This window comes from Gracilinanus agilis, chromosome 1 (assembly GCF_016433145.1).
Source record: "Gracilinanus agilis isolate LMUSP501 chromosome 1, AgileGrace, whole genome shotgun sequence".
Taxonomy (NCBI): Eukaryota; Metazoa; Chordata; class Mammalia; order Didelphimorphia; family Didelphidae; genus Gracilinanus; species Gracilinanus agilis.
The window spans coordinates 793568178-793583664 of NC_058130.1; positions in this window are offsets into that span (position 1 = coordinate 793568178).

Genomic DNA, 15487 nt, shown 5'->3' on the forward strand with positions numbered 1-15487 from the left:
AAGTAGCTTCTACACTTTTTATTAGAGTATTGGAAATGGTTTGGAGTTCTTTCATTATTTGATTTTGTACATTTCACTGCTTGGCCCTAGGCTCAGTACCACATACCTGTTGCAGGGACCATAACTCTAAATCCCCCCCAATTGAGGTTTCTCTTCTGCAACAGCAGCAGCTATAGCAGGAACCTCAAACAGATGGGGAAAGAAGATTAGGGTTTTTTTTAAATTTGAGGAATAAAAACAGTAGCTTCTGACTAGATAATCTACTAATAATCCTCCATTATGGAGAATATTACTATGAAGAAGTCAGTCATGTTCTTCAAGGTTTACCATTGTATGAATTATTAAGTGATTTGCATGAACCTTGATTTCCCAAGGAGCATTGAATTCAAGGAAGGAAGCAAAGAGGCTATGCGAAGCCTGGACTTTGAGGTTTTTTACCTGGCCCTGCTTTGGCTATTTTAACTTTAAAATCTAAAAGAATTGAAACCAATTATAGGCAGCAAGGATTCCAGAGAATATTCCAACTCATGACTCTGGGCATATCATCTTGATGGTTCAACCAAGGTGAGTATTACCAATAACCTCTCAGTTAAATCTGAAAAAACTGATCCCCTGGCTTCTTCCCAGCATGTTTTCCATGAGGCTACTCCTTGTCTTGACTTAGGCCATCCTGACTCCTTCAGCACCTCCCCCTAACATGCCCCTCTCATTTCCCAGCCCACCTTTGATACCATCTCTCTCTCTCCCCTCACTGTATAACTTGTGCCCTGCCAATGCTTGCTCTTGCTGTGCCCAGCTTCTGCCTTGCCCTGCCCACCTTCTCTCTTGCCTTGCCCAGATTTTCCTTCCCCAATGTCCAACCTCCCCCTGTCCTCTCCTTGCTCAGATTTTCTCTCTCCCTCTTCCTTCCATGCCCAATGACTCCTCCCCTTGGACCTCACTCACTACCTCTCCTTCCCCTTTATGCACCACACCCTGACATTGTGCTCTATCAACACCCAAACAATGAACCAAGCAACAGGAAACACAGACAAGAGCAATACAGTCCATTTGCCCCCTCGGGGATGTTCCCACTAATGTATATAATGTGTATATAATATATATTTTTACATAATGGTGTTACAAGGTTTTTATATAGTAACTAAGTTGAATTTGAATTATTATCTTTAGACAGTTTTGTTTCTGTAAAAATATAGTTAGTAATGTGTTATTTTGCTATTGTAAATATCTGTAACTGTAAATATATGTATGAAATGTGTGACTTGAATTTTTCAAGATGTTTTGCTTTCTTCTTATTTACTTTTCCTATTTTCTGTATAGAATATAGAATAAGAATAGTTAGGTTAAATGATTCATTGGGGAAATGGGTCTCCCAATGAATCAAAGGGGGGAATATTGTGATAAATTTTATTTAGTTTTATTAAGAGCAGTTTTTAAGTCAAAGAAAGGATTTGTGAATTTTATGCTGTACCCTTTAAGAGTGGGGACAGGGGAGCTGGGTAGCTCAGTGGATTGAGAGTCAGGCCTAGAGATGGTAGGTCCTAGGTTCAAAGCCGGCCTCAGACACTTTTCAGCTGTGTGATCCTGGGCAAGTCCCTTGACCCCCATTTCCCACCCTTACCACTCTTCCACCTATAAACCAATACACAGAAGTTAAAGGTTTAAAAAAATAAAAAATAAATTAAAAAAGAGTGGGGACAGACCAAGTTTGATGTGGGCTTTTTAAGAGGGCTACCTTAAAAAGGAACTTGCTTTGGAATTCAGGACCTATCTCTTGGACTTCCTCTAGAGAGCAGGTTGCTGGGTTTTTCTCTGACAGCAAAAGATGATCTTTAATGAATTTAGATACCATTTATTTGAGAGTTGGAAATATATACTGAACTGAGAGTGTTTATTAAGAGCTTTTCCCTTCAGAGCCAGAGGGGGGAACTGAAGAGCTGTTTTATGTCATTGAAGTGACAGTTGGATTGAAGTGAAGGGAGGCTAACTGTTAGAGGCCTGGTTCTTCTCTGATTTCTGGAGAGAGAGAAAAATTGCTTCAACTTCTCTCTAAAGATTATTTTACTTGAGTTTTTAGCATAGGTTAATTTAGACAGAAATATTATTTAAGATAGCTTAGATTAGTTTAATTTAGACCTGTTTTCAGGCAAGAAGAAACTCTGTGAGGAGTAAGATTTTGGGGAGATTTATTTAGATATTATTGAATAAGGTTACTGATTCCCTATTTTATTTCTACCATTTCCTAACTCCAAAGTTTCCACCTCTTATATCCTATTCCTCTTTCAATTTAGGAATAAATTAGAATTGTATTCAGCTGTTTCCTGGCCTTCCATACAATGGAGGTTTCTTATCCTGCCCCTCCCCTGAGCCCCTAACCCTGATGTCATCAGAGTGCCATCTTTGGGCTCACTGTCTTGGCCTCTGCCGGTGGTGAGGGTCCCCGAGCAGCCCCTCCTTTCCTCCTACTGTGTGTAATGGGCCTGGGCCCCCCTCAGCCTCTTCCCAGGACCCACCTTCTGGCCCCTTTTACAGTCCATGGCAGAATCCCTGTGATCAGATGGGGCAATGTCAACCTTGCTTCCTCCCAGGGGAACTTGTCTTCCAGAAACTCCCAGCCTGGCCCCAGGCCGTGAGGGAACTAGAGGCCAATAAGCATCCACTGAGCACCCAGGACGGAGCTGGGAGAGGTGGTTCTGCCTGAAGGACCCTCTTTTGGTTTCTGGGGTTCTCTTCTTGAACTGAGATCTCTCCCAACCCCAACCCCAGGATTCAGCACCTTTGCCTGGACTCTGGGGAATTAGTCACTGCTTTATCTGGTCACCTTCCCTCAGGTGTGGAGAGAAACCCAAGGTCTTCAGTTCCGTGGACATTCCCAGTCACAGGCTCATCCCAACACCACATTGTTCCCAGTCTCTGAGACTGCCTCTGTGTGGGGGCAAGAAGAGCATTGTCTCTCTTGTCCTGAAGAACCTCCTGTTCTTGGGGTCTGCCTTGGTGGCTTTCTGTTCTTCCATGCTCTCAGCAGGCACTTCATGAAGGTTTTTTTTCTTGATGCCAGCCATCAGGAACCCTTTTCCCAGCAATGACCTGGTCTCAGATTCAAGGGTCCATCTGTGGACTTTGCTTCCTTTCCCATCCATCCAATAGAGGCAGACATTGCTCCAAGGCACCTTGGCCCAGTCTCCTTCTCTCCTGCACCTCCCTGTGTCTGCATATCTTCTTGTACCCATTGTTCTGACTTCCTCTATCTCCCAGATGTCCCCTTTCCTCTCCCATGAAGCTAACAAGTCTCCAGACCCAATCCTGCTCTACTCCAGTTCCTGGAGAATGGGGAGCCATCCATGCTCTGAAGCCCCCCAAGCCCAGGAAGTTGTGCCCCCAACATGCCTCCCTGCCCCCAATTTCCCTCTGGTACACAAAGTCCAGGGTGGCTGGGACACACTCTGACAAGGAAGAGAGAAAGGCTGCTTCCTGGGGGGACAGGGAGGCCAGCATGGAGGCAGGCCCATGGAGGAGATGTTTCTGGCTGGAAGAGATGTAAGTTGGGGGGCCCAGCCTTCAGTGGAGACAGAGCCCCTGCCTGGGAAGGGCAGCAGGAGTGGAGAATGACTGGAAACACCAGGAGGGATATAGAGGAAAAGCTCTGGGAAGAAGCTGAATCCTGGGACAGCCATATGGCCTCATTGACAGAGAGCCTGGCCTGGAGAACAGAGGTTCTGGGTTCAAATGTGTCCTGGGACACTTTGGAACTCTTCTGGGTCTTCTGGAGCCCAGACTCAGCCCTGACTGTGACGAAGAAGGGGGAGAGATAAACAAGAAGGGGAACATTGCAGGGGGAGAGCTGGGAGAAGGCAGGGTTTGTGCTGTGGAGGGAAAGGGACAGGGAGGAAGAGGAAAGGAGGCCAGAAAGCCCCTGCTAGGGGTGGCCCTCTGCCAGAGGACCCCTGGCATATAATGGGGAGTCTGAAGATCTGAGAGAAGGCCCAAGGGGGAAAGGCCTTCTGGGTGAGGGCAAGAGCCAGGCTTCTGGGGGCCGGGCCTGGGGGTGCCTGCAAGAAAGAGCTCCTTCTGTGCTGCTGGGGGCTGGCAGACCTAGCAGAACCCTCACAGAGGGTGCTGGACCCTCCCTCCATGCTGCCTCCCCTGAGGGCAGGCCCAGGTACTTCCCTGGAGGCCTCCCTCTCTGGGACTCCCTTTAGGGCTCCCACCCAGCTCAGCCTGGACATGCCCAAAGCCTGGAAGGAGAGTCTGGAGTCTAGGGAAGTTCCCAGGACCCAAAAACCCCCAATCCCAGGGGAGGGCAGGCCATACCCAGATCTGACTTAAGTATTCTTTCCTCCTGAACTCCCAGGGACAGGAGAGAGGAATTTAGAGCAAGAGCCCTGGGACCCTGAGGCCAGAAAAGGAAGAATTGTCCAGGGAGAGAGGCCCTTCTAGGACCTTTATCCTGGACTTGGTGGCTGTTCCTGCCTTCTATGGCCTCACAAAGGGCAAGAGGGGAGTTCCTGCTCGTTAGAGTGATTCATGGGGGATCAAGTTCCCTCAGAGTTTCAATCCACACAGGGGAAACTGAGAAAAAAGCTGGGGAAAGGCCTTGGTCAGGCTCCCCCAATTGGGATATGTCTCAGGCCACATTTGAGCCGAGTTTTGAACAGAACATAAATCTACCACAGTGAAATATCTTGCCTGACTTGGAATGGAAGAAATTATAGCAGCTGGGCTTGGTACAACAGGATGAGTTTTGATGACATAATCATTGACAATTCTCAAAGCCTGAATAAATTGATATATGGGTTTGCCATTCTCATCCAACTTTGGCTTTTTAATTGGAAGAATAGTAGTATTAAATTCTGAGAAGCGAGGTATAATTACCCTTTGTTGAATTAGGGATTCAATGATTGATCTTATACCCTCTATTGCTTCTTTGGTCAAGGGATATTGAAGTACACAAGGAACTGGTCCTTCCTTAGTACTCACCCTGACTAGAGTAGCTGATTTCAATAAACCCACATCTGTGGAAGTTTTTGACCAAATATCCTTAAGGATATCCTCAGGTATTGGATACACTAAAACTAAGTCATCATCTGACTGAATCTAAGAACAGCAATGGAAATGCTTTTAGAGATTCTAATGGTAGATGTAAAGAGATATCACCAGTATCTGTACAGTGGATCATAGCCCATTGTTTACACAATAAATCTCTCCCTAAGAGATTCTTTGGACATTCTGGCATACAAAGGAATGCATGCTCCGCAGGTAGTGGTCCTAGAGTAATCATTTTAAGTTGTAATTTTGCTACTCTCTTTGGTTTGCCTCTAGTACCTATTACTTCCATTGTACCAACTGCTCTACAATTATCAGGAAAACTTTGCAAAACTGATTTACTGGCTCCTGTGTCAACCAGAAGGTCATATATCTGGTCTCCAATAGTTATAGACACATGTGGTTCTGTACTATTCAATGGTTGGAATGTTTCCAACACCAGGTCTAATAGAGTAACATCAGTACTACAAAGCTCATTCATTTGCTGTCCAACCAAACTCACATCTACTTGAATTGCATGATATTCCCAGGATTTTACATCTTTAACACCTTCATCTGATTTTACACTACCCCCATTGGCCATCACTTTTACCTTGGTATCATTGTTCTCATTTACAATCACATTATTCTTATCCTGTTTATATTCTTCATTATTCTCGATTATATCACAATCATTAGAATTTTCAACTATTTTTACATCACAATTTTCTTTTTCCTCACAATCATTAACACTAATTACATTATCATTTATTTCTATCTTATTCAAATTCATGATTTTTATCCTTATTACACTCAATTCTATTAATTTCTAATCATTTTCCTTTGATTCTGCAAATATTTTTGAACTCGGGGTACACCTTCATAATGAACATGCCCCTTTGTTCAGATCACCTTTCTGTTCACTGACTTTCTGGCTGTACCTGACCTGACCCACTCCTGCATTGTGTTCAAATACAGAGCTTGAGCACCTAAGCAACAAGCATTAGGGCATCTGTTAACATTATTTTGCCTGTAATTATTTCCATTATCCCAATTATTTTGTCTGTAACCATTATTATTGTATCTATTATAACCATTATTTCTATTGATTTGTTTAGAACTGTCCTCTATATCTGCATTTACATACAACATGATCAATCTTATTGCATAAAAAGGACTTCTAGGGCCCTAATCTTCTTTCTCTTGCAACATATTGTTTCCTTGGCCTTATTAGCATTTTTAGTTGTTTTCTTAAATTTTCAATAATAGTATCCTTATCATCATTCACTTTGTCTTTATCCCCTGTGTACACATATGTTGCCTTTCTTTTTAGTTTTTCTGGAGACATTAATTCCCAATCTGGACAGTACTCCTTAAAAAATTTTCTTATCACTGTGCAGGCATTGTTTACAAAAAATCTCTTAATGTGGGCAATGGTCTCATCTGCCAACACATCTAAACCCAATTGTGCTTCAGTAGCATCTGTGATCCTATCTAGAAATCCTACAGGTGTCTTGTCAGGATTCTGCCTCACTTTTTCAAACTTGGACCAGGCTTTAGGACAACGAGAATGCCTCTCCATGGCCTAAATAAATGGCTTTCTACCTTGTTTGAGCATCCTGTGATTGTGCACTGAATTTAAGTCTAACTCTTTGTAATCTTCTGGCCATGGGGTCAATGGTGAAATATTTCTTGTCTCCTTAATAAACTATTTCCTCTCCCTTTTAGTAAGTAATTCTTCCATCAGCAAGTAAAAATCCTTGTTATCTGGGTCATACATTTTTACCACTCTTTTGAATTCTTTGATTACATTATTAGGTTCATCAAAGAAACAAGGGGTTCTATGCTTTATGGCATTTAGCTCAGCTGAGAATTGTTTGTGCGACTTAAAGTGTAAAACTCCATCGGGTGACACAAAGGGAATATCCCTGAGAGGAAACAAGTTTATTCGGTTTCTATTTAATTCAGCTGTCTCCCTTTCCAGTCTATTCTGTCCCTTAACTTTTCTTGCATTCTGATCCTTTACTATCTCATTATCCTTTAATGCAAAGCCATTATAGTTGTTTGGTACCATTTCTGTTTGAAAGCATTGTTCCATGGTATCAATTTTAGCCTGCATTGACAATAGCATCTTATTTAGCTCTGAGTCCCTGCATAACCACTTAAATACAGTCTTCAGATTCCAGACAATCCCCCCCAAAATCCATCTAGTTTTGTACACCAAAAAACACAAACCCAACAATGGCAAATATGCATACACAGTTTGAATTGTTAATTCTATTATAGGCTTTAAACAATCATGACTCAGAAGGACATAACATAAATTTAGAGACAACATATACGGTAAGGAATATATAGCAAACAATTGTACAGAAACAACAAAATTGTGTTAATCATATCCTCTGCTATGATGTTGTATTGTTCAATCAGTGTATAATATACTGTGGGATAGGTGTTGTTAGTAGCCACTTTGTGATAAATAAGAACACTAAAAAAAATTAAGTAAAACATGTTCTACTTCGACTCTTTAAATGATCTTTAACCTTGAGCTTTATCTTTTAAATGCCCTCCACATTGTCAATCAAGTTTAAAAGTCCCACTTTAGCATTGTGGACAGCTCCCTGCTGCATGCTAAGTAAAATGGAACTTTGCAGTAAGTTGCTCCTGAGTGGAAGCTCCTGAATGACAGAATCCTGCCAGATGGCCAACTACCACTCTGTTAAAATAAGTCATATCACCCCCTGAAATTATTGACTTTTGCCCAGATCTTCCTAGATTTGACCTACCAAGCTAGCCAACTGAAAAAATAATGTGAGTAGGTAAGCAACTACTAGTAGATGAGTGGTATAAGGTTAAAAGGTGTTAGATGATTTCTAGGTTCTTGATAGTCCTTGGGCCAGTAACTTAAAATCCTATTGTAAGAGGGGAACACTAGATATTTAAGGTATGGTCGCCAGAAATCAATTAACTCGATTTCAAAATAAAATAGACCCAAGTCAGGATGACTTTTATGGTGGTTTATTTACAATTAGGAAGGTTGAAGATAAGGAAGTTGAGAGAGAGAAACTCTGGCCCAGATCCAAGATCCGAACCAGGTAGGTATTTAGAGGCCCCAGCAGAGAGGCACATAGGTTAATTAAGCAAGGCTTCTAGCCACAAAGCCCCCTCCAATAAGAGAGGCCTCCTTAAGGCTAGAGCCTCCAGAAATACCAAGGGAAGAGAGAGAGTCAGCCTAACTTATCCATGTGACAATTCAAAGGGAAGCAGTTGGAGGTCCCACCAGAGATCCTTCTACACCAAGTTCAAAATGCCCACCCCTCCACAGGAAGTTACAATCATATTTAAAAGATACCATCTTTTGTCACTTCCTGCATCCACCTCCAATTTCAAGTGGACAGATGGCAACCTTGACACTATTTTGGACTGCCCAAAGGATAGTCCCTTGTTTCTGATTTGTTACTTATTATCACATGTGAGTAACAGAACTTCCCCTCCCCACTTAATTCTAAGTTGAGTGGGGTGACATTATTCCTGGTGGCTGTCTTGGGTGCCTAGTCACCCCAAGTGATCACTTTACATAATCATCTTGTACCCACAAAGGTCTTCTAACTACAATAGTTAGAAATAAGAGGGAATTGGAAGAGAGAGAAAGCAAAACCAATGTTTTGCTAGGTGCATTGACAAAACCCAAATGGGGGCAGTCCCCTATTGGCATAAAATGTACATTCAAAGTAACTGTTCAAACCCCATAAGTTCAATCAATTGTACCCCAAAATTCATTCTGGATCTCTTGATGCAATGTAGATTCTTCAGGCATATTTCTACAAACAGTTCATTCTCTGGATTAAGGAGTCCTCAAGTTTCTTTCCCTGAGAATTTTTCTTGAACAAAAAAGTAAATCTTGGATTTTATAAAAATACAATCCCCCCTGAAGAGGGTGTTTAAAAAAGAAATGCCCAGATCAGCTCAGGATACGTGGTTGAGTTATGGGGGTGTATTAGTCAATTCAAAAGAAAAAACAAAAACATAAAAAGAAAGGCAAATAGAAGAAAAATGAAACTTTGTGAGAAAGAAAAAAATTAAAATCAGAATCAAAATGTCAAAATCTATGTATATAAAATTTCTGAATAAACAAAAATAAATTTATAACAGACCCTTGTATTGGGGTCCAATTAATATAATTTCCATCCTACTAGTCCATAGGCCAAAATCCAGTAATATTGCACTTACCCATTGGCAGCCAAGACTACAGGAAGTTGCCATTCTATAAGAGAGAAAAAAAGGACCAGATTTATGTGCAAGGGATGTGTCTGTCATCCCCTGGTCTGATTTACCTTCACTCTTAGGGATATGGGTGAGCCAGGATGATGGCCAACCTTTGGTACCTGACTGGCAGTGTAGTTCGAAGAGTCATATGTCTTAACATATGTTAAGCTTTGCAACTTCGAGTCTTACACTGAATTCAAGTTCTTAGTATTGGCATGGGAGTTCCTCAATCCCACCTGTATTTGTATGGTCTTCTTTGACCTTGTCCTCCTTAGCACTGTGCTGTTTTCTCATCAATCCCATTGGGATTGGTTGGTTGGTCTCCATGACCTTGTGCCTTTTTAGCACTGTTTAGTGGCCCTTGTGTTCCCTTCTCCTGGAATCAGACAGAAACATTAATTGCAGTTCCATAATATTTAAAAATACATGGCAGGTTCCCAAAATCTAAAGCCTTGTGAGTAAGCATTAATATTGCAGCAAATATATATATTAAAATTATATCACTGCAAAAAATAAGATTAATAGTAATTATATGTACTTTTAAATACAAGAAATGAGAAAAAGGGGAAAAGTCAATTATTCTATTAAAAATATAAAAGGAAAAGCAATAAGAAAATTAAAAATAAATTCAGGGGAAAAAATACAATGTGATTCCAGAAACAGCATCCATTTGTCTATGAACTGTTATCTCCAATGCATGTAACAGGAAACAGTCAGTTTCAATAGAAGATGCTCTCTTTACATGTGAGCAATGAATCCAGGAGTCCTTTTCTCCAATTTTTATAGCTGTTGGAGTGGTTAATAATATTTGAAATAGCACTTCCCATGAAGGCTGAGTTGCTCCTGTGCACTGGAAATTCTTTATATACACCTTGTCTTCTGGGTTCAGGTCATGAAGTGAAAAGTCTATTGGTCCTGCTTGTACTGCAGTTCCAGATTCATGAAGTTCACGCAGTTTGTGCTGCAATTCCTATATATAGGAAGCAATAGAGGCCTAGAGACAGGAATTTCTAGGTTCAAAGCCAGCCTCAGATACTTCCCAGCTGTGTGACCCTGGGCAAGTCACTTGACTCCCATTGCCCACCCTTACCACTCTTCCATCTGTAAGCCAATACACAGAAGTTAAGGATTTAAAAAAAATAAAAATAAATAAAATCATCCATCTTGCATATATGGTCAAATGATGTACCCAAGGATGATCCTGCTTGTTTCAGTTTGAAAACTCCCTTTTTGCCTGGGGAAATAGAATAAAAATCAGTTTACCTTCTGTCATCAGAGTAAAGAACTTATATTGCACTGTGTGTTTGTGTGTCCTCCTTCCTTTTGTATTTATATCATCATTTGTTTTCTTCAGAGGCAGAGACTAATTTTGATGTGAAGAAGTTGTCCACAAAGGTGACCCTTTTTGTGGAAGGATATGGCCCCCAAGGATGCATGAATGAGGTTTCCCATGACTTCATTTTAAGAGAAATTTGTGGCTCTACAATCAAGGTAAATAAGAGTGACTGTGAATTTGATGAAACTGCAGGAAAATTCAGCCAATATTCAGTTCTAAACCAGTATATGAAATTGATCTCAGGAAATGACTCTTGTCAGGATAGCAAATATAGGAAATGCATTGTTGAAGAAGTAGGACTTGTTCAGTCACCTGAGAAACATGAAATGCCCGTGTATCAAGGTAACATAGGAGGAATGCTCTATGGCTGGAATACAGACTTCATTAGACATACAAAAAGTAAACATGTTGAGTTGGTTTCTGTGAGTGATAAAGGTGGGAGACCTTTCATTCAGAACTCTCAGCTTGCTGCACATCAGAGAATCCATACAGGAGAGAAACCTCATGAATGTAAACAATGTGGAAAGGCTTTCACACAGAGGGGCCATCTTGCTGCACATCAGAGCATCCACACTGGAGAGAAACCTTATGAATGTAAACAGTGTGGAAAGGCTTTCACAAAGAGGGGTAATCTTGCTGCACATCAGAGAATCCACACTGGAGAGAAACCTTATGAATGTAAACAGTGTGGAAAGGCTTTCACAGAGAGTGGCTCTCTTGCTAAACATCAAAGAATCCACACTGGACAGAAGCCTTATGAATGTAAACAGTGTGGAAAGGCTTTCACACAGAGGGGCAATCTTTCCAGACATCAGAGCAACCACAGTGGCGAGAAACCTTATGAATGTAAACAGTGTGGAAAAGCTTTCACACTGAGGGGCAATCTTGCTGCACATCAGAGCATCCACAGTGGAGAGAAACCTTATGAATGTAAGCAGTGTGGAAAGTCTTTCACACTGAGGGCCTCTCTAGTTGCACATCAGAGAATTCACACTGGAGAGAAACCTTATGTTTGTAAACACTGTGGAAAGGCCTTCACAGAGAGTGGCTCCCTTGCTAAACATCAAAGAATCCACACAGGACAGAAACCTTATGAATGTGAACAATGTGGGAAGGCTTTCATAGAGAGGGGTCATCTTGCCAGGCATCAGACAATCCACACTGGAGAAAAACCTTATGAATGCAAACAGTGTGGAAAGGCTTTCACAGAGAGGGGCAATCTTGCCGCACATCAGAGCATCCACAGTGGACAGAAACCTTATGAATGTAAACAATGTGGAAAGGCTTACATAAAGAGGAGCCATCTTGCCAGACATCAGAATATCCACACTGGAGAGAAACCTTATGAATGTAAACAGTGTGGAAAGGCATTCACAGAGAGGGGCAATCTTGCTGCACATCAGAGAATCCACACTGGAGAGAAACCTTATGAATGTAAACGGTGTGGAAAGGCTTTCATACAAAGAGGCCATCTTTCCAGACATCAGACAATCCACTCTGGAGATAAACCTCATGTATGTAAACACTGTGGAAAGGTTTTCACACAGAGGAACCCTCTTGCTGCACATCAGAAAATCCACACTGGAGAGAAACCTTATGAATGTAAACAGTGTGGAAAGGCTTTCACAGAGAGTGGCTCTCTTGCTAAACATCAGAGAATCCACACAGGAAAGAAACCTTATGAATGTGAACAATGTGGAAAGGCTTTCACAAAGAGAGGCAATCTTACTGCACATCAGAGCATCCACAGTGAGCATTCCCTTTGGAGAGAAACTTTATGAATGTAAACAATGTGGAAAGGCTTTTACAAAGAGATCTCTTGCTAAACACAGAGCATCCACTTTAGAAGGAAACCTTATGAATGTGAACAGTGTGGAAATGCCTTTACAGAGAGAGAATCCACACTGCAGAGAAACCTTATTAATGTAAACACTGTGGAAAGGCTTTCATAGAGAGGGGCCATCTTGCCAGGCATCAGACAATCCACTCTGGAGAGAAACCTTTTGAATGTAAACTGTGTGGAAAGACTTTCACATTGTAGAGCCATCTTGCTGCACATCAGAGCATCCACACTGGAGAGAAACTTTACTGTATGGGTTAAAATCATGCTTTATTCTCCAGCATGCAATAATTACTAATAGTAATCTTTGATTGGCAACTTTCTGTAGAAAATTGTGAAAGGTTGGTGCCCTTCAGAAGGGTGATACTAATTTCTCCCTATGATGAGTAGAGAAATCCCTCTCCCCAGCAGCTTTTTATATATACATAAATATATACCTTCCATTCACTCTTTTTTAATGTGGCCAAAACCTTACCTTTTAAAAAATTATTGTAGATTAAGTGGTTAGATTCTGACTGTGAATGAAATCTTGGAGTGGATTGGGTCACAAGGATAGAATGACAGCAGGAAAAAGGGAGCAATAGAATCAAGAAATTAGGAGACAGTGGTCAAGGCTGATGTCCCCTGCACTGCACCCTGCAGTACCCCTCTGGGAGGCCTAGGTAAAATACAAAGCCACAGTTAGTTCTTGAGACTTGATGTATGAGGATTAGTGGGAGGAGAAAAAGTTTGATAAACTGAGGCAAGAGTAGATTTCTCTCTCTTCTCTTTCAGTTTTGTTGCTTGCAGGGCTTTCCTGTGAGCATGGCTTGGGGGCCCTAATGGTGGAGACAGAATAGCAAGCTAAATTCAGCAACCAGGAATGAAATTTATATATCTTTCCTCTTTTCCCCTCTTTTAAGAGGCCCCAAGACACAAGGGGCAGCCATGAAGCCTCTACTCACCAGCTACCCTGGCATCCCCATTATAGACTTTTCTCGACAGCACTGCCCCTTGTCCTGGGAGACCATGCTTTCTTGCTTAGGATTCCAGAAGGCACTGCACCTGCCACCTACTGACTAACAGTAAAAATACAGGCAATTTAAAAATAAATAAGGTAAAATGATGAAATTAAACATAATTAAAGAAAACAAAAATTCATAAAATAAAATAAAATAAAGTAAGATAATCAGTAAGCACACAAAATTAAATAATTTGGCACAACAATTCTGCAATCCATCATTTCAAAACTTATTACCTTATTTTTATTTCTTATTTAACCCTAACACCAAAGCCAGGTTTTGTTGCCTTTTAAAACAAACTTAAAGGAAGTAGCATGTACATTTTTTATTTGAGCACTGGAAATGGTTTGGAGTTTTTTAATAATTTGATTTTGTACAGTTCACTGCTGGGCCCTAGACTCAGTACCACATATCTCCTGCAGGGGCCATACTCTAAAGCCTCCCCAACCAAACTGGGGTTTATCTTCTGCAGCAGCAGCCAAACAAGCAAAACAAACAGGAGCTCCAAACAGATAGAGAAGAAAGACTTGGGATTTTTCTAAATTTGAGGAACAAAAACAGTAGCTTCTGACCAGATAATCAACTGATTATCTGCCATTATGGGGACTATTACTATGAAGAAATCAAATCATGTTCCTCAAGGTTTGCCATTGTATAAATTACTGATTTGGTTGAATCTTGATTTCCCATGGAGCATTGGATGTCAAGGAAGAAAGCAAAGGGACTGTGCAACGCCTGGACATTGAAGTCTTTTACCTGACTCAATTTTGGCTCTTTTAACTCTACATTCTAAAAGAATTGAAACCAATTCTTGGCAGCAAGGATTCCAGAGAATATTCCAACTCGTGGCTCTGGACATATCACCTTGATGGTTCAACCAAGGCAAGCATTACCAATAACCTCTTGGTGTAATCTGAAAAAACTGACCCCTGGCTCCTTACCAGAATGCTTTCCATAAGGCTACTCCTTGTCTTGATCCAGGCCATCCTGACTCCTTCAGCACCTCCCCCCTAACAGGCCACCTCTAATACCATCTCTTTGTCCCCCTTCACTGTCTAACTTGTGCCCTACCAACACTTGCTCTTGCTGTGCCTGGCCTCTGTCTTGCCCTGCCCACCTTCTCTCTTGCCTTGCTCAGCTTTTCCTTCCCCACTGCCCTGCCTACTCTTGTCTTTCCTTTGCTCACCATTTTTCCCGCCCTCTCCCTCTTTCTCCCTTGCCCAACCTCTCCTCCCCCTGGACCTCTCTTACCACCTCTCCTTCCCCTTTCCCCTCCACACCCTGACATTGTGCTCTGTCAACACCCAAACAACAGGAAACACAGACAAGTGCAATACAGTCCTTTTCCCCCTCATGGATGTTCCCACTGTTATATCTATAATGTGTATATGATGTATATTTTTATGTAATGGTGTTGCAAGGTTTTTACATAGTAACTAAGTTGAATTAGAATTATTATCTTTAGGCAGTTTTGTTCTTGTAAAAGTATAGTTAGAAGTGTGTTATTTTGCTACTATAAGTATCTGTAACTGTAAAGATCTGTATGAAATGTGTGCTTGCATTTTGTAAGATATTTTGCTTTTTTCTTTCTTCTTCCTGTGTACTTTTCCTGTTTTCAGTATAGAATATACAATAAGAATAGTTAGGTTAAATGATTCACTGGGAAGAGGGGTCTCCCAGTGAATCACAGTGGGAAAAGTTGTGGTAAGGATTCATTTAGTTTTATTTAGAGCAGGTTTTAGGTCACAGAAAGGGTTTGTGACTTTTATGCTGTCCCCTTTAAGAGAGGAGACGGAGTTTGCTGCGGGCTTTTTAAGAGGACTACCTTAAAAAGGAGCTTGTTTGGGATATCGGGGCCTGTCTCTTGGACTTCCTCTGGAGAGCTGGTTGCTGGGTTTTTCTCTGATAGCAAAAGAAGATCTTTAGTGACTTCAGATACCATTTATTTGAGATTTGGAAATATAAACTGAACCTAAAGTGTTTACTGAGAGCTTTTCCCTTTGGAGCCAGGGGGGGAACTGA